A 19,199-nucleotide genomic window follows, 5' to 3' on the forward strand; every position below is an offset into this window, starting at 1 on the left:
CCCTCAGCTATGAGTCACAGGCACAACTGGTAATAGCCATGTTTTATGATTTGCCTGGTGCCAGCTCGGACACTGAAACAATTACATTTTCACTTAAACCTTCTGGGCTCTCTTGGAACCTCTGAACTCCACCCAGCACAGAAGGGCACTTTCTGTTGCCCTTTAACTTTGCTTTCCTTTTCTTGCTGCATTGCTTTAGGTAATCTCCAGGCAAATAGTTGCCTCTCTGAGTCCTTTCATTTGTGCACAGTCAGGAGATATTTGCAGCTCCATTGGCCTTCCAGGAGGAAAGACAATGATGGGAGAGGAGAAACCATGTTAATAAACTTCCTCTGAGCCAGTGAGACAGACATACAGGCCCACAGGAGAGCCACAATCCAATAAATCCTAGTTCAGTTACTCCCTGAGCTCTAGGATGTTTGGAGCACCAATGAGTGGAAGATGAATAAAGTTGGAAAGGACCACTGGCTGAGTCATCTGGTCTAATGTCTCTGCTCAAGTAGGGCTATCCTACAGCCCATTGCACAGGATTGTGTCCAGATGGTTCTGGAATACCTGCAACAAGGAAGAATCCTCAACCAGGTTCCCTGGCCGGGAGAAGCTGGCTTTAGTACCAGTCCTTCTGAGATTCTTAAACTAAGTGGGGCTGTGTGATCCTGACTGCCTGCAGTGCAAGGTGTGGGTAATGTGGTCTTCCACTCTCTCTGCTTCTGGGACTGGGATAACTAGCAGGAAAATTCTGGTGACGAAAAGCAGCAAAGCAAGACAGACCATGACTCTGTAGGAGTGACAGCAGCAAGAATTCTGCTTGATTTCAGTTCAGTGACTTTTAAACCTTGAATTCCATTCTCAATGAGAGCAGCCAGAATGAAACCATTAACTTAAAATCAGGGCTCTCGGGTCTGTCCTGAACCTTAGAACCAGGGAAAAAAAATTACATTTTGTATGTATAATCAAAGGAATAATAAGATAAGGATGGAAAATCTTGAGGACTGCCCTTGGTGTCAGGGGATGGGAGCTGGTTCTGGGAAGGGTGGATCTCCCTGTTTGTGCCATAGGGCACCTGTGTGTGCACACTGTCTCCTGCAGTGTGCATGCCTGGTGTCTGGAAGCCAGGACTGGCGACGCAGAGCTTTCCCACGCCGAGACCCTTTGCTGGTCTGGGCACGGGCCTCTGGGTGTCATTAAAGTAGAGAGAGAGAGAGAGAGAGAGAGCAGCACCACCCTGCCCCTGGGCAGGCAGGGAGAGGGTGCATGCTGAAGATGATAATGTCATGCACCAGAGGAGACAGCCTGTGCACAGCATTTGCTATTCAATCATTTTGGTTAAGTGGCTTGGTATTTTCCCTTCCCATGACCTCTTCACCACTCAGCCCTTTTATGTGCCTGTTCTGCATTTTGGTGTCTCTTAGATTAATTTGTCTTCCAGGTTTTGTCCTGTTCCTCTCTCTCATTAAGGCACTCTTTTCCCCTTTGGTGCTTTTCCCTCTGTTCTCCTCCTGCCTAGGTCCAAGCAGAGTCCCCTCCACCCAACACCATTTATACTTGTGAGTGGAGGCAGGGGAGAAGGACCAGCATTGATAAAGTAAGCTATGAATTTGGGGGCACAAGGAATCTGGGAGCTCATGCTCCAGGCTAGTAGCCAGACACATTCCTCTGAAGAGCTTGCATAAAATCTTCCCAGCATTTTATCAAAGAGGTGATGCTGTCATGGGTTTGTTCATTATTTCCCTTCAGGGCTTGGTCTCTCCAAGGCTTCTTCCTTTCATTTTTGAGGAGGAAACATTTGCTGCTCTCTCAGCCCCTGGGAGGAAGGTAACATACAAAGGGAGCAGGGATAATGAGAAAGCCTTTTCCTGAGCCAAGCTAACACAGTTTTATGGTCACCTATGCCCTAAACATGTGGGAACTGAGCTCTTCCCTTGAGAAATTTAAGCCAGGAGATGGTCAGTGGAAGAAAGAGCCATGGCAGGAGTTCAGGGACAGCTTGTGTGTCTGCCCCATGTATCCTCCTAGCTCTGTTCCTCCACCTGCTCCCCTTTCCCTCTCTCCAAGGTCTCTGACCTTGACCAGGCTTCCCTTCCTGAACCTTCCTCTCTGAGAATGTCCTCAGTGTTTCTTCACCTCCCAGCCAGTGCAATCACTCAGACATTTCAGCCAAACATGGGGAAAATCTGTTTAAATCTTCCCCTCCTCTGTCCTCTTCCCCTCCTATTAGTCTACCTTCATTAGTTTACCTATGCAGAGGCAACCAGGGATTTTCCATGATGGAGGAGATGGAAGGACAGGGTCAGGTGAGTTTCCATCCCCTGGTGCTTGCCTGTTCCAGCCTTTACTCCACGTGTAGGAGCAATGTTGCATGGCCATGCCATGGCCTTGCCTGGGGCACTGCAGGAGCCTGGGACCAGAGCTCCTTCAGGTGACACCCTGGTTTTGTTTCTGAGGTACCTGCCCACTGGCAGAACATTGGAAACCAAAAAAGTCCTGGGTTTTGGATTAGCATTACTTAGCAACAACCAAAACACCAGTGTGTCATCAATGTTCTTACACTAAAGGTGAAACACAGGACTGTACCAGCTACTAGGAAAATTACTAAAAAATGAACTCTTAGCCACAGACTTATCTGGGTGAAAAGCCACAGCTTGCAGACTAAGTCTACAGCAAATCCAGCTACTCATGCTAAACAAGTAAAGCTAAACAAGCAACATACTAAATCACACAATACTATAATTCTGTGGCTCTATTCTATTTGAAACTTACTTATTTAAGCTAAACAACTAATATCTCTCAAAAGTTCTCCCTTCGTTTTTATTAAGCATTCCTGCTCACATGCTGAACACAGTTCATGAAACCTTTCAAATTGTGTGATTATTCTCCAAGATTTTATGTACAAAGTGACTATCAGCAACAAGTTGAGCCTGGATGCAGCTAAAGCTGAATGAAACATTGCCTTGGACTATTGCAAGAGCACTGTAACAGCAAAACCAGTTGAGTTACAGTCAGCTCCTGGTCTCCTTCCCTGATTTTTCCTACTGAGGTTGTGTATCAGACCTGTGCCATTGGTTAGACCTTAATGCTAACAGAGGGGACCACATTGGATGTTTCAAATTCCTTGAGTCACTTGTAGTTGCACTCAATTTGTGCACAACTACATCAGCACATATACTAGTAGGAGTCTCAATCCTGTCCCTAGTACCAGCTTGCATCTCCTTTTGTAAATCTGAAGAGGGCAAAGGTTTGCTGCTTCATCCATGCTCACCATCCCACATGGGGTGTGTGCAGGAATGGTGAACAGATCAGTTTCATTGTAGGAACAACAACTTGTGTCCTCAGTTCAACCTATTTCAGTGATCATGAGGGATTAAATAAAACCTATTGTCCCTATGTGTTTAAGAGCATATTGCACAATTTCAGATATTTGTGGGATCAACTCCTCTCTTATTAGCAGAGGGGAAATTGGATTCATCATGGTGGGGAGAGGGACTGTAGTTGATATCTAGTCAATTTTTTCACACGGTAAAATAGTTTGTATTCTGCCAAATTCATTGTTTATTTCCATGTTACACCTGAAATTAAGAACAACTTGTATCACTGGAACAATAAGACCTAATTTTTTCACTACCTCTGTCACAGTAGGATTACATGCCTTATCTGATTCACAGCAAAAAATCAGAGTCCCATCTTTAGACTCTTCAAGAATTTGGAACTTGAGTTCTGCATACTCTTAATAAATTTTTTCTTTTCAAATTAATCTCTTTTCCGCCACTTTGGATCATTCTTTCTTTTTAGTTTTCTAAACTCTCTAGGCATGCTGTAGTTGTCCCCAGAACCAACAGCATCATGAGTAGAGTAAGATCCCAATTAATTTTTTGTTGATTTTCAAGATTCTGTCATTAATCAACTGGCTTGGCAATGTGCTACTTCTTTGATGTGAGAATGGTGTATCCAATTTTCTTTTCCTAGAACTTGAACAGCAATATAAGAATACAATAAAACAGCATATGGCCCCTCCCTTTTGAGTTCTGTTTTGATTTTTGGAAAAATACTTTAATTAAGACTTTGTCTCCAGGCTGTTTATCACGTACATGCATTTTAGTTGGTGTCAGTTGGCACCACTTGGGCATATTTTTTTTAATATTTAACCCTTTTTGCATACCTATGTCTCACTGGAGTGGGACTCTAGTCCCAGCAGTTAAAAGGCACAGGTATTTGTGTGCAACTCCTTGAAAGGTGTGATAATGCTCAGGCAGAGGTTTCGTCTCCTTTTACTTCCATGCTCTACTTTCCCTTGTGCATGCTTGGGATCATCAAGAAGTACATCCCTTAGAAACCCCACTTCAAAGACAGGAGGAAGCATGGACAAGAAAATGACTGAAGAGTGTGTGTGGGTCTTCTTTCATGGTGTTATGTCCTTGCTGGTACTTTTGGTCTCCTATTTTTCTCCCTTCTGGCATCACAGATATTCCATGAAGGGGACAGTTTGTGTTGCAGATTAGCTCTTGGCTGTACTCTGTCTCATCAGCTGTACACCAGGTAGATAAGCTGAAAATTATCACTAATTTTTCCTGTGAGGTTTTGTTTATCTTCTGCAAAGGAAACCCAGGAAAAATCTTCCAGAGTGATCTGTGTGCAAACAAGCTCTCATCTTCAAAACAAGCTTCATCTCTGCCTTAGATCCAGAGTTCACGTGATACTCTTCTCTTGTTTTTAGCATGTGAGTGCTCTGCAGGCAGGGAAATCTACCCACACAAGGAGTCTTTTCTCCTGCAGGGGATAATTTTACTCTTGAAGACATACAGTGAGATGATTATCCACTTCTGTCTGGTTTCCCCAGGAGACCAGGGCTATGTGATCATGCAGCAGGGGTGTGCAAGGGGCTGAGTGTGTGCATCTCCTGCAGTGCACAGCATCTCTCTGCTCCCCTGAGACCTTTGAAGCACTCAGCTCATTGTGGACAAAAATGGGAGAAGGGCTGATTCAGGATGAGTAGAAAGTATTTCTACAGATTCTGCAAATGCCTCTGGCTGGATAGACAAATGAAATAGAATTATGACCCTGTTGTGGGGACATCAATAAGCATGACAGTTAAACTGTGACAAAGATTGGAAGAAGGGAATCAGTCACCGGTGATAAAAAGATCCCAGAGTTGAGATAAATATATATGTAAATTATTTTATTTATTTTTGAACTGGGGAAAAAAATCTTTGTTTTGAAAACTTCTCTTGTTTAAAATAAAATCAGCACAAAGGTGACTGTGCTTTTTAGAGAGAAAGGTCTGTTGTCTAAGCAGGTTTTTCTGCATAAAATTCACTTCTGGCTAGGCACAGTTCCCTCCACACTCAGCTGCTGACCGCTGAAACTCAGGTCTCGCTTATTTTCCTGTGTGTGGAAATATATATATTTAGAAAGAAGGAAAAAAAAGGAAAAGGAAAAGAGAGACTAAAGCCTTCTGCCTGTTTCAGTGTGTCATTGGGCAAACCAGGCCCAAACATCAAAACTTGACTTACTGCTGTATAAGTCAACTGATAAAATGTCTCTTGTTCTGTGCTGTTACTCATTCCTAGGAAGGCAATTATCTTGGTTTCTCTGGTTTTGAAGGAAAATGTGCACTGTTGTGAGGAGCAGAGCTGGATGATGGAAGCTGGGTGGTGTGAGATCCCACTGCCCCCCAGCCAGCCCTGTCAAACTCCTGGGCTTGCACCCTTGGCACTCGCTGGCCACGGAGCAGAATCCTCATCTCGTGTGTTGTCAGTCATCTTTGTTATTTTCTCTCTCGTGAGAAAACAAAAGCGAGCAATGAGGATGAGGATCAAAGCTGCAAGGCCCTGGAGGAGCTGTGGGTGAATCACATGGATGCTTTCCAGATATGAGGCAAACAATTCAAGTCATCATGGCCCTACAGGGATCCTGCCAGGAAGGGGCAGCTCTTTGGGGAGGTTAAACTGAACTCAAAGCCCCACAGTGGGGAAAGAAGGTGGTTTTCTTCCAGGGCTGGTTCTTCATCCAGGCTGTGCTGTGATGCTCATCTGAAGGGCTGGGAGCTGTGGAGTTGATGGGCTGCTCTCACAGGTTTCTTCTCCCAGTGGTGTGAGTGCAGCTGGGGTAATGTAAACCTTTAATTTAGATTCTATTTACACTAATGCATGGAAAGTATTACAGCACTGCAGTTGCCAGGATATAAAAGCCAGGAGCATAAACCACTTCTATTTCTCAGCTGGATTTATAACAGAAAAACACTTTTATTGGGGGAGTGGTGTGATTATTTTATTCCATACTTCTTTTTCCATCCCTGGATGCAACTTCGGGGTGTTCAGTTTTTCTGCCCAAGGCATGAAACCTGTGATTTCCTGCTCTAGGGATTTTGCAACACACTCAGGTGTGTCCCACAAGCCCACAGCTCAAAGGGTAATTTGGCCACAAGGCTTTTTAAGTCTCTAATAAGAAGAGAAGTTCTGGAATGGGGAACACAACAATGTCTATAGTTAGTTGCTGTGTAACAGTTTCAGCCATGGTTCAGTGAGGATTTTAAAGAAGACTCTGATCATCAGGCACAGTCCACAGGGATTCTCCAAGGGAATGTCATGCTTAACTAATTTGATATCCTTCTATGATAAGGTCACCCATTGAGTGGATGTAGTTTTTCTGGATTTTAGGAATGCTTTTGCTACTGTCCCTCAAAAGTGTTCAGCTGTGGGATAAGAATGTTCATGGTGTGCTGGGTGAAGAACTGGCTAAAGACAGGGCTCAAAAGATGGTAATGAATGGGGCCTCATCTGGCTGGAAATTAGTCACCAGTGGTTTTCCTTGGGCGTCTGTTCCAGGGCCAGTTCAATATATTTATCAACAATCTGGATGCAGGACCTCACCATGAGCAAGTTGATGATTGCTGTAGGTCCCTTCCAACAGAAATAGTCAATTCTGCTCCTCTGATGTAGGGTGACAACTGTTGTTAAGGAAACTTCCCTGCCCAGCCATCCAGGAGCCACTCTGGCCATCACACTCACACCCCTTGAGCTGAGGCCCCTCTCCAGACACATGCCCCAGATTCACAAAGCCTGGGTTTGCTTTACTGGCTTGATACCAGTTTCCCACAGAAGTAGAGTTTTTTGACATCTTGATCCTTAAAATAATTTAATCATGGTGCATAACAGGATAACAATGTGGATGAGGAACAGATGAGGAACACAACAGAGAAATCCCTGGGCTTTTACCCTCTCACAGTCTAAGTGTGGGGAAAGCCTGAAGTCCTTGGCTCCTGGTGTGTCTCTGAATGTCCTGTCCCCTGCCCAGGCTGCAGGTCCCTGGGCAGCAGTTCACATCCTCTTGCTTGTGGCCCAGCCTCTGGCTGCTGCTCTCCAGAGCTCAGCCTGCAGCCTGCACACTGGCCTGCCTATGTCAAATATATTCCTCAGCACTATCCTCCCCTTCACCTTCCATTTTTTTCTGTTTTTTTATTACCTGATCTCTCTCCTCTCTTCTTTTTCTTTGCCTTTCCTCTAAGAGCTGGTCTGGCTCTGGGTCTCAGCATCTTTTGTCCATCAGTTGCTATGGCTCCAGTGTCTTGTGGAAGCCAATGTTACACACAGACTCTGTATTAGAGACAGCTAGGAGATGACTCATGATGTGTCTTCCAGCCCTGTTGGTGTTTGAGGCAGGGCTTCTCCTCCCAGCATGGCTTTGTAGGGGGCTCTAAGGGCCTGACCTGCAAGCCAGCAAATTATGGTTTCTCTAAAGTGTCTGTCTCTGGAGAGCATCACCCTGCTCCTTCTGCACTGAGATTCAGAGATGTGAGAGTAGTTAAGCATTTTGCAAAGGCTTCCCATTCCCTAGGAAAAACATACTTGGCTGAAGAAGCAAGTTAAATAAGAACAGTGACTGACTGTATCATTAGGTGTTGGCTCTACAAACAAGGAGGCTTTGGGGTTCCTCCAGAGCCTGTTTTCCTAGAATAGTTTTATACTCTTTTATGCATTGCTTCCCCACCTTTTCCTCTTTGTTGCCATAATAAAGAAAACTGACCTAATTGTGAGCCTGGACTCCCTGTGCCTCAGTTGAGGACACATGCTAGTTCAGTGGTTATAGTTGATGCCAATCAAGAACTGAAGCTGGATGAGGAACCAGGGGCAGAAGAAGGAGGCAAGACCCTGAAGATCAGCCTGAAAAAGGATGATTTGAACACAGAAGGGGTGTCAGAAGATGAAGGACAATGAAAATTCCCTCAAGAATGAGGAGCATGGCATAAAAGATAAAAGCACATATTTGAAAACCAGCAGGCAATACAGGAGATCTGGACTACCTGGATTGGGACTGAAACCCTTTGTGTTTACCACTGATGGAATTCCATGCAGGATTTGACCAACTGAAGGAAGTGCTCACACTTCCTGGTGATATAGCACCCCCTCAATGCAGTGTCTGATGAATCCTTCCAGCTTTGTGCTGAGTCCTTGATCTTGTTGAATTCCGTGGAAGTGTAGTCAGAATGGGAGCTGCCATGCAAAGGCTTTGCTGAACTTGTGACACCATTTACTCACCACTGACTTTTATTCCTCCTGCCCTGCTTCAGACATTTGTTTCTTGGGAATCCAGCTTGGAGAAATATTTCTGGAGCCATTATTAACACTTCATAGTACAGCTTTGCTGCTGTTGGCTTATGATTTTTATCTGTGACATGATGAAAATTCAGATTTTCTGATTCTCTTTCCCCTCTTCGTTCACTCTTGTCTATGTGCACGGGAACAGAAGTAACCAAGATCTTATAACTTAGGAAGTTGTGGGAGCTGCAGTGATTGCGTATTCTCAGTCTGTCTCATCTCCATAGATATTTGTAACCAGCTCATTTGCTATGAATCTACAACACTTAAAAATTATCCACTATTCCTGGCTTAGACAATGCTGTACAAAAGGAGAGAAAAAGAAGAAAAACTGGCTTAAGATGAGACCAGAAACACACATTTTATAACTTGATATTCCAGATAAAGTCAGAATCACTGCAAGTCATAGACACTGTAAGACCTACAGTACAGCCTTCATAGGGGAATTTGGAGGATCTCCCCACTGTCCTGCTGACTGCAAAGAGTTTTCCTGGAAATGTCCTCTCCATTACCTGTCCCCAGTGTGATCCATGCAGATGAGTGCCGTACAGGTTATAATCCTTTTGTTTCCTGAAGTACTGCACTGTCATGAGCAGGAGAGAGCATTATCACACCCACTGGTAATTGATTCTCAAGAACTGCAATGTCAGTCAGGCTAAACAAAATTTAACAAGGAATTTGTATGACAGCAAACCAACCAGAAGAGCTTAGTGTGTTGGAAGAAGAGATGAATAAAAGCACATTTTGTGCTAGTCATTCTACAGCTGGCCTGTGTCACCTCTCTTACTGTGCAGCACACAGCCAGCCCAGGACCCCTTTCTCTACCTGTCCTGTCATGCTTTTCTTAGATAATCTACGCAGCCTTAAATATTTCTTCAAGGAAGCAAATGCACATTTCAGTGTTTGTCTTTCTTTTGTACCAAAACTCACAGTGGAGTTCTGTTCAGATTCAAATCTTGCCTCCTCTCCCCACAAACAAGCTGTTTCATAACTGACTTCATTAGGAGGCAGTCTGTTGCCTGTGAAATTACTTACACTGAATTAGTTTTATAAGGTGAGATGAGACTTTTGTTCTCCTACATGCTCTTGCACATGAAGCTCATTATGAGTTCTGAACTGGGTTTGACAACCAGTAAGTCGAGGATGATTTGGCTGCAACTGGTCCTGACCTAGGTTTTGCATGCTGCAATCTTTGATTTGTATGCAACATGGGGCATGAATCTGCTTCAGGAAGCCAGCAAGCTGTGTTAGTTCCAAAATACAAATTACTATGAAGCAGAGGTTATTTGAGATTACCAATGGTCCTGTACATATTTTGTTGGTAGTGGTGGCAACCCAGAGACTGTCTGCCACTGGCCACTCATCTCAGCTCTCAGAAACTTCTAGACCACATCAGCCTGAAACAAATAATAATTTTCTGGCTTATTTTTTTAACAAAAACAATTCAGTAAACTCTCTATGCCCAGAAAAAAGGTTGGAAAACTGATGGGAAGACTGTAACCCAGAAGCTTAGTCTGAAGACATCTTCAGAGATCTGCACTTCAATCTCCTGCTCTGACTAGCTGAGCTATTCCTGGCACTTTACAAGGCTGGCCACTTTATATAACTTTGATTTACCTGTGTCCTGGAAAGCTCTGAGGGTGGAAATAATTCTGGTGACCATACCCAGGACTGGTCCTCCATCCCAGCTGTTGAAAGTGTAAAATAGTCCAAAAAGTGCAAAGCTCAATAAGGCATGGAACCCACAGGTGGAAGCACAGAAAGCAGAGGGAGGCCTTGTGGTTTGTGTCACCATGGCATTTATGCATGGGATCATGGAGCAAGGCACAGGCTGTGTGGTCTCATTTTTCTACCCCATACCCACAAATGTCAGCTACACGTCTTATCAATAAATATTCTGTACAACATGCCCACAAAGAATGGAAGATTTGACCACAGTCCGAACCACAGCCCTTTGCACAACACCACCCATCCACAGACCTTTTCACAATAATGGTTAAAAACATATTAAAAATGATCCCGATGCTGTATCTAACCAGGGGATGAGAATTGGACATGAAATTGCAGGGACAGGATGGCAGGTTTGTTCTCTTCACCCTGCCTGGAAGGGATACCTTTTGGTAAGATATGTCTTTGTGTGAGTGTTGACATGGGATATTAAGCTTGTGATTGCAATTGTACTGTTGTGCTGAGTGTAATCACTCTGCATTATCACCAGCAAACCCTGACGTGTTGCATTCAATAAATCATGCGATTCATTAATCCCATTGCCCCTTTTTAATGTGACTTGACATGTAGGTTATTGACTTTTTTCACATCCAGTGTTGGACCTCTAGTTATGCTTTTGCAACATCAGGTAAAAAGTTTTCCACAAGTCCACTGTGGACCTCCCAGAGTTCATTTTGTTACTTCTCTTATCAGCTGTGCCTGCTGAGAACAGCTCCACCAGTGTAGTTCAACTATTTGTTGGCTCCTATTAGATCTCCCCTCCAGATTCCTCTCCACCAGATATACAAATTCCAGCTCTCTAGAATCTGTTTCCAGGACACACATTCTGTCTCCTGGTCTTCTATCTCTCTTCTGCTCCTTCTCCAGTTTCTTGGTACCCTTGTTGAACTGGGCACCCAGCAGGGGAGATTGTAACTCCCTTGCTCTGCCTTGTCACAAAAGTCCTAACAGAGACCAACGTGGTTTGCCCAGCTTGCAATGGGAGAACACAGCTGGCTCATAATCAGCCTGACATTAACAATAGCAGTTGGACTTGGTGATCCTTGTGGGTGCCTTCCAGCTCAGAATATTCACTGATTCTATGAATATGGTAAGATACCATAGTCAGGCCAGGTTAGGGCAGGAATAACCATCATCAGTACCAGCAGTAATCATGGACACTTCCCATGAACTCAGCAATGTCAGAGCTCAATCTACACACAAAACATGTCTCATGTCAAAAGACTGTTTTTGAACTATCCAAGAGCAAAAAAACTTGTAGCAGCAGACCTGTACTCAAAGAGATCTCAAAGGAAAATTCTATTGGTATGCAATAGAGGGATGTGATTTAACTCCTATCTCTGACTTACTCTAAAGCCCAGTGTCCCAAAAACATATTAAGAAGCAGTGTGGGAAACACCATAATATAAAATAATGACTGCATTTCTTGTGGTCTGTAAATATCTCATCAGATATTGCTGAGGATCTCAGCTCTGATACCCTGGGAAAGTTCCAACATAGATAATTGCCTCCTGCCTAATTCAATTCACATTTAATAGAGTGGCAACACTCAAATGATTGCCCTGGGGTGAATGACTGGTGGGAATCTAGAGTGCACAAAAAGCACATTAAGAAACAAAGATGGAAATCCATTGAGAATCAATGTTTGGGGAAGAGTCCTCCTCCCTTGCCTCGGGAAGTCCTATGCCAATTTCCCACTTTCAGCTGCAGCAGACTGAACATACAGAAAGACACCTTGGGTTGTGCTGCTTCTAGAAGGGTGATGTCACAAAGGATTACACTGGGGATCATGCCATGAAGGGTGCCACAATTCTCTCTGCAAAACTCTTACCAAATCTCATGTTTTCTTCAAACCTTGTTAGTAGGTATTATAGGGACCAGAGACCTTTGTTTCCATGCACTTGCTGTCCCTGCTGTGGGAAAAAGAAGACATTCTGCTTGCCATCACTGGTGGGAGGCCAGCAGTACTGTGAGCATACAAGTCTTGTAATGTGGTGGTTGCTGTACACTGTGCATGTGGAGCTGATTTACATCCTGTGTCCATCTGTGTCCAATATTCAAACATGCCATCTGAAAAGGAAAAGCAGACGTATTGCTAGGATAGCTGGAGACAGGCATGTCAGAGGAACAGAAGGCCTGTCTGGTTTAGACAGGTTAAGCTGACACTTGCTCCTGTGTTAGATTTTCTTGCACAGTGTTTCCTCCCCACACATGAAGCAATTTGATTGAAATTGGTTGGTTTTGCTGAAGAAGAAGAAAAGGTCCCTGCCCTGGCAGAGGCTTCTTTCTCTGCTCTATGTTCTTTGAGATTATATCTGCCAAATTTATTGTCTCCTTAGTAGATTGACAATTTTGCTGGGCTCTAGGTTTGCCTGGGGCTTGTGCACCTAGCAAAAAATTTGTCAGAGATCCTCCAGCCCCAGATAGGTCAAGACAGGACAAGAAACAGATGCTCCATATCAGGTGGCCATCCTTGCTTCTTGTTACTCGATGCTGCTCAGAGGCACAGCTTACCTCTACTCTTTGTTATCACAAATTGCACCACTACAATTCCCCTCCTAAATAAAAATCTGGAGATCTCAACTTTCTTCCTGTGCTGAGATCCTCCTGTTTCCTCCCCTGGGAGGCACCTGACTCCTTGTGGTCTTCCTCCAAGTGTCAGGAATTTTGCCTCCTTTCCAAAACTTGTGCTGTGTCTTGGGGCTAATCTCAACCTTATAACTTTCAGTCAAGTTTTGAGTGTCTGAACACCACCCCACTGCAAAACAGCCCTTCAGGTAAGGCCCCAAGAAATAGAATTACAAACTCATAGAATGGTTTGGGCTTTAAAGATCATCTTGGTCCCATTCCCCTACTGTGGGCAGGGATGTCTCCCACAAGGCCAGGTTACCCAGAGCCCTTTCCAACCTGGCCTTAAACACTTGAGGAATGGGACATCCACAACTTCTCTGAGCAACCTGTGCCAGTGTCTCACCACTCTCGCAGTAAAGATTTTTCTCTTACTATCTGACCTAAACATTCCCTCTTTCAGCTTGAGCCAGTCCCCATTTTCCTGCTCTACATGATATTATAAACAGACTGTCTCCCATAATAGAATAATGGAATTTTATGGATTGAAGGAGATTTTGAAGATCATCTAGTTCCAACCCCCAATGCCCTTTCTACCTGTGCAGCCCTGGGATTCCCTCTCCCATCTCTCTGTTAACAGTCAGAGAACAGCTGCTTGTGAATCCCAGGTGGTGTCCCTGAGCCAGCACCTCAGCAGGGAAGCTAGCCCAGAGCCCTCAATTAATCTCTGAGCCCTGAAAACAGACCTGCTGCAGTCTGTGCAAGTTCAGAAGAAAACTGAATGTAGGACCCAACTAGATTTTTCCATTTCAATCTGAATGTAATCAATTACTCATTCAACTGTGCTTTTCTTTTTATGCACTTAAGGGATATTCTCACTTAGGTGAATTCTGATCCATAGACTTTTTTAGAGGGTGTGTTATAATTCAAAGAGCAAGCTGGGGCATCTCTCCCTGGCAAGCTGCAGGTATTGAAAGGATCTTGGCTTCAGAGGATGAAGATAACTGGGGAGATTGGACAAAGGAGAAAGAAGACAGGAGAGACAGCTCATTTCATCCAGTTATGTATACAGAATGTTAAGTAATCACATAACTTAGTAGTAATGATTCATCTTGGTGATGTCTTGTTAAAGTTCTGGACTAGTTGTTTCTTGCATATGTGCTCTAGGCTGAAATGGGGACAAAAGCCATCCCTGGCTTAGAGTGCTGGTTAAATATTGCATAAGGGACTCAGGTCTCTTTCCTAGTGGATGAAGAGGCTGACTCTGAAAGGATTAATGTGTCCCATGGGTGGCAGCTTTTAAACTGCAGGAGAACACCGCAGGTGGAGGAGAGTATCTGAAATGAGGGGAGAATAGGCAGTGGAAAATATGGGGCTTTGCCAGCAGGCTGCTCTTGGCAAAGTCTGCTCTTGCCAATTGTAACCTTGGCAAAGACCACATGCAAACCATGCACATGCTAATTCTGCTGACATTAATTAGACAGCTATTTCCTTTGGGGCCAAAGGCATTTTGGATAAGCAGGTACTGGCCTATTGTCCAGGATTACTTTGTTTTAATCCTGGATTCGGTTTAGGCAGATTTTTTAAATCCCCCTCATGGAACCTCTGTCTGCAGTCCATAAGAGGAGCACATTTTCTTTGTCCATGACATGACATGTTGCAGAGCAAAAGAAGAAAGAGCCTTTGCCTTTTGGTATGAATGTCAGCCCAACACAGAAGGGGATCTCATGCTACAGGCACATGGTATTACTTAGCTTTGAATGCATAGCAAGCCAAACTCTGAACAGCCTGGGGCAAATGAAGGTCTAAGAAATGGGAGTCACCGGATCATTCCTGGAATGGGGATGTCATAAGAGACCTATGGCACAGCTGAGTTTCCAAGCATTGAATGATGCCAGTTCAGCCCCATAGGATAGGAGTTTAATTTTTTAGCTTCCTGCAGGAACCTGCAGAAGGTTTACTGAGCTTTTCAGTCCATGATGGAGATGTGCTTCCAACCCTGAAGATGAACCTGAGATTCTACAAGAGGTCCCAGCAGAAAAACCCCAGGGACTGAGTGAGCAAAGGAGGAGGTTGGGCTTCCCTAATCCTTTGTACCAGGTCTATGTGTTTCTGAGTCATGTTACAACACAGATTTTAATCAAAACAAGGTTTGAGTCCTGAATAAATTTAAATTCAATTAGCCAAGATTCATACAACAGACTTTAGGCAACAGATATATTTTCATACATGCCTGGCCAAGAATATGCACAAAGTTGGTGTGTGGTTCCCTACCAGTGTCATCCAAGCTAAATGTGGACAGCTGCAACCTTGTCCTCTGTCCCTGCCAGCATGGCCACAAGGCCTGAACCCATTTTCATTGCTGGATGATTGTTAGATCATGAACAGCCCTTCCAGGGCAGCACAAGAGCACTGGCAGTGGCACAAAGGAGAAGAAGGAGAAGGAAATAAGGAGAAGGAGAAGGAAATAAGGAGAAGAAGAAGGAGAAAGAGAAGGAGAAGGAGACATAGAGCAGACAATAAAGGACAGGGAAGATGTGATCTTGGCTTAACTGCCATGGTGAGTTACTATAAGGGCTTAGTGCAGTCAAATGACACCTGATTTGACCTAGAGACAGTGCAGTACAGTCTGTCCTGGGTCTGATCCAGAACAAAGCCTGCCAGATCAGAGTTAATCCTTGGAATACATTTCTGTCAGCAGTGTAAACTTGCACCACAGCTTTGCTTCACATGGCTACAGCTTCTTTTTCTGGCACTAGGAGCCCCTGGGATGCACAGGGTGAGGGCAATAGTTTTCTGCTTCCCCAGCTCCATACCAAATAACAATTCCTCTCTGACAGGCCAGTATGGCGGGAAAAATCTATTTCTTGGCACAGACAAAAGGCAGGTCAAGACATGTATTCCCAGAGAGCTTTTCTGCCTCATAAATTGCAGGTCTTGATGGCTGCAAACCCATGTGAAGCACAAAAACTATTCCCTTAGCAATGGGTGGTGTAACCAGAGATCAGAGTGGCTGGAGCCACCCCCACATGATGCTGTGCCATGCCTCAGCTGCACACTGGTTTCAGAATCAGTGTCACTTCTGACTGCCCCAGCCCTGCCACACGGGGCTGTCACCACGACGGGACTGTCACGGGAATGAGCGATGCAAGGACAAGCAGCAGGTCCTTTGTAGGGTCACTTTTGGCAGGATTTATGCTGTCCAAGAGACCATGAGGAACTCACTTAGCTCACTTGTTTCACGTGAGTGTTTGAAATTACTTCAAGAATTACCAGCAGGGTGAGAGTATCAGTGAAAACCAGATTTAATATTGAGCAATAGCATGACAAAGTTCACTGGCAAGATTCACACTACTATATACTGGACAGTTAAGGCACACCAAGGAAAAACAAGGAACAACAAAACCAAACGAAATTCAGCCAATGAAAACAGAAAATGAGCCAAGAAATATCTGTATATGTGTGTGTGTGTGAGAGAGAGAGACAAAAGGAGAGTGAGGGCAAGGATAAAAAGGATATGACCTAAAATGTTAACACCACTCAACAGTACTTAGGCTTAACTTACAACTTGACTTTAATTTATACCTTAAATTTAACTTCTAATTTAACTGTAACAATTTAACAGAGGAATAACTCTTAACAGTGTTTAGCCTAATTCGTAACTTCGAAGTTAAATTTAGCAATCCAGTAAAAGAACACTTACTTAGCAGAATTTAACTTGGTTTATAACTTTTGACTTAACCTTACTTACAGGTCTCACTTAGATATCTAAGATACTTAAACATCTAAGAAAGCAGCATTTCTCCCAGATTTGCTGTAGCACACAGACACAAAGAGTCAGGGCAAGTGATGTATTTGTGAAAAATTCCCCTCAGGGGCAGGGAAACTCTCACTTTGGATGCCTTTGCACCTCCCCAGCAGTCCAAGGGTGGGCTCTGAAGAGTTGGGGTGTTGGTCTGGGATTTGTTGCCATCCAGCAAATCTCTGAGTACAGCAAACATGAGAGCTGGCTGGTTTTGAGACACCCCAACCAGAATGACATTGTTGGTCACAGACTGCTCTCATTTTGGACAACTTACAGGGTCACAAGACAGTGGGCTTTAGTCTTATCAGTGTTTCATCCTGGCCACAGTTTGGGCTGGCACTTTCTCTGAAACTGTGAGAACAGGGTTGTTCCTGCCATGCAGGGAAGAAAAATAATTTCCAAGGCTGTTGATGAAGAAAACAGGAGCTCATTAGACAGCAGCAGCTCCTGGGAGCAGTTTGTTCAAGAAGTTCAAGAAGAGGTGATCCCAGTGCTGTTTGCCAAGGCCTAACGAGCATTTTTCAGCTGGAAGTGCAGCCTGGAAAAGGTGGAGGGATGCACACCACACTTGAGTTTAGGTCTCTTCACTAAGAGATTTAGGGCCTGGTGTTGTCTCTTTCCATGCACACACACAGTTCTGGCATAACTGGATCTGTTGTAGTTGAATTTTCCTAGGGACTGTGTCATGCAAAGCACTATCAGGCGTCTCATGAATCTGTGGGTTTTATAGCTTTGGATCATCTGATATAGGGAAAAATGTAGGGGTAATGCAATGCCTTGCCTCCTCAGGTGGGGTTGAACTTGCAGTTTGGGCAATCAAATGCATTTAGGCACCATTTGAGACGCTCTAGCCAGCATCTGAAAAATCCCTGTGTGGCTGTCAGGAGCTGCAGCAAACCCCTAAGAGCAGCTTCACATGGCTTTCCAAAGGCAGATTCAGCAGATTTGAGAGCTACATCAAAAACTCTGCCTGAGCTCCCATACTCTCTTCAGTGATGTGTGCTCAAAATGGATCTTCACCCAAAAAACTGACAGGGTTTGGAAATCCAGATCCCAGTGATGGGGTGTGCAGTCAAGGTTTCATGTATTTCTCTGGTCTTGGGATATGTAATAACAAGAGAGTCTTTTTCAAACCCCCAGCTTCACCTTCATTTTCATCTTTATTTGCAACCTTTTTTGCCTTGCAGTCTAGAGTGAGGTGACCCTAATAATGAGGTTTTCCATGAACCAGTGAATTTTCTAATTCTTCATATTGAGATATAGACATTTTAAAGTTTTCCTTAAGATCATGCAGAAATATGGAACCAAGCTGTACACCTTAACCTTTCCCTCAATGTTCATGCAAAAGCTAAAAAATAAAGATGACAAAAACTTTCTGGAAAAATATTACATTAGGGATTTTTCTCTTATAGGTAACTGCCCTAGCCTTTAATAATCTTATAATCCCTGTTTAAAATATCTGCCTTTCTTCTTCCACATTTGTTTTCATTTTCATTCTGTATCCACCTGATTATCATTTCCATACATTTCATATCACTGGGGCTGGAATTTCCCATGCCTTATTTGTATGGCTTTTTAAAAAAATTTTCTCATTATACTGCATGATTAGGTTGTTATGTAAAATTCTTTTAATCTGTTTCCATAAAACCTAATGTCTCTGGGGCAGGCTCATTAAAATCTTGTGGTTTCCCAGATGACTGCTTGGGGCCTAAAAGACACACAAGCACCAGTCATTTGTCAGTATATCATCCCTATCAGGTATATTTGTAACATCCCATATTTGAAGAAACAGTGCAGACTGATTACAGACCACATTTGGGGGAATTTGTGTTTGCATATATGTCACTGATAAGTTAAGAAACTTTTTATTAGGGATACTCCTGTTGTAAAATTAAGATTTCATATAGCCAGGATATCTGTAGCCTGATCTCCTGACCTGCTGAAACCAGCAAGTTCCTTTTTGGTTGGTATAGCAAAGTGAGGGCCTATCTGTGAAAATGTATTAATTATCATACATTATCCTGGAGAGGCTCCTTGCCAGAATGTGTTTTATCCCCACAACCAAGATATTTGTTAGTGAGAGAGAAACCCTGGTCCATATCCTTTCAGGATGAGTAGGTAAAAGCATGACATAGAACCACAGAAAGAATTGTTAAGGTTGGAAAGGACCTCCAAGTTCATCAATTCAAATTTTCAGCCCTCCACCACCACACATTCATCACCAAACCATACCCTCAGGTGCCACATCCACATGTTTTTTGAACACCTGCAGGTATGATGACTCCACCTCTTCCCTGGGCAGCCTGTTCCAGGGCTTCACAATGCTTTTCAGTGAATAAGTTTTTCAGTGAATAAGCTTTTCCCTATATCTAACCTAAACCTCTCCTGGCGTGACTTGAGGCAATTTCTCCCTGTCCTGTCACTTGCTGCTTCAGAGAAGAGATTGACCCAACCTGGCAACCCCTCCTGTCAGTGAGATGTAGAGATGGGGAAGGTCCCCCCTGAGC

This window comes from Erithacus rubecula (genome assembly GCF_903797595.1).
Source record: "Erithacus rubecula genome assembly, chromosome: Z".
NCBI lineage: Eukaryota > Metazoa > Chordata > Aves > Passeriformes > Muscicapidae > Erithacus > Erithacus rubecula.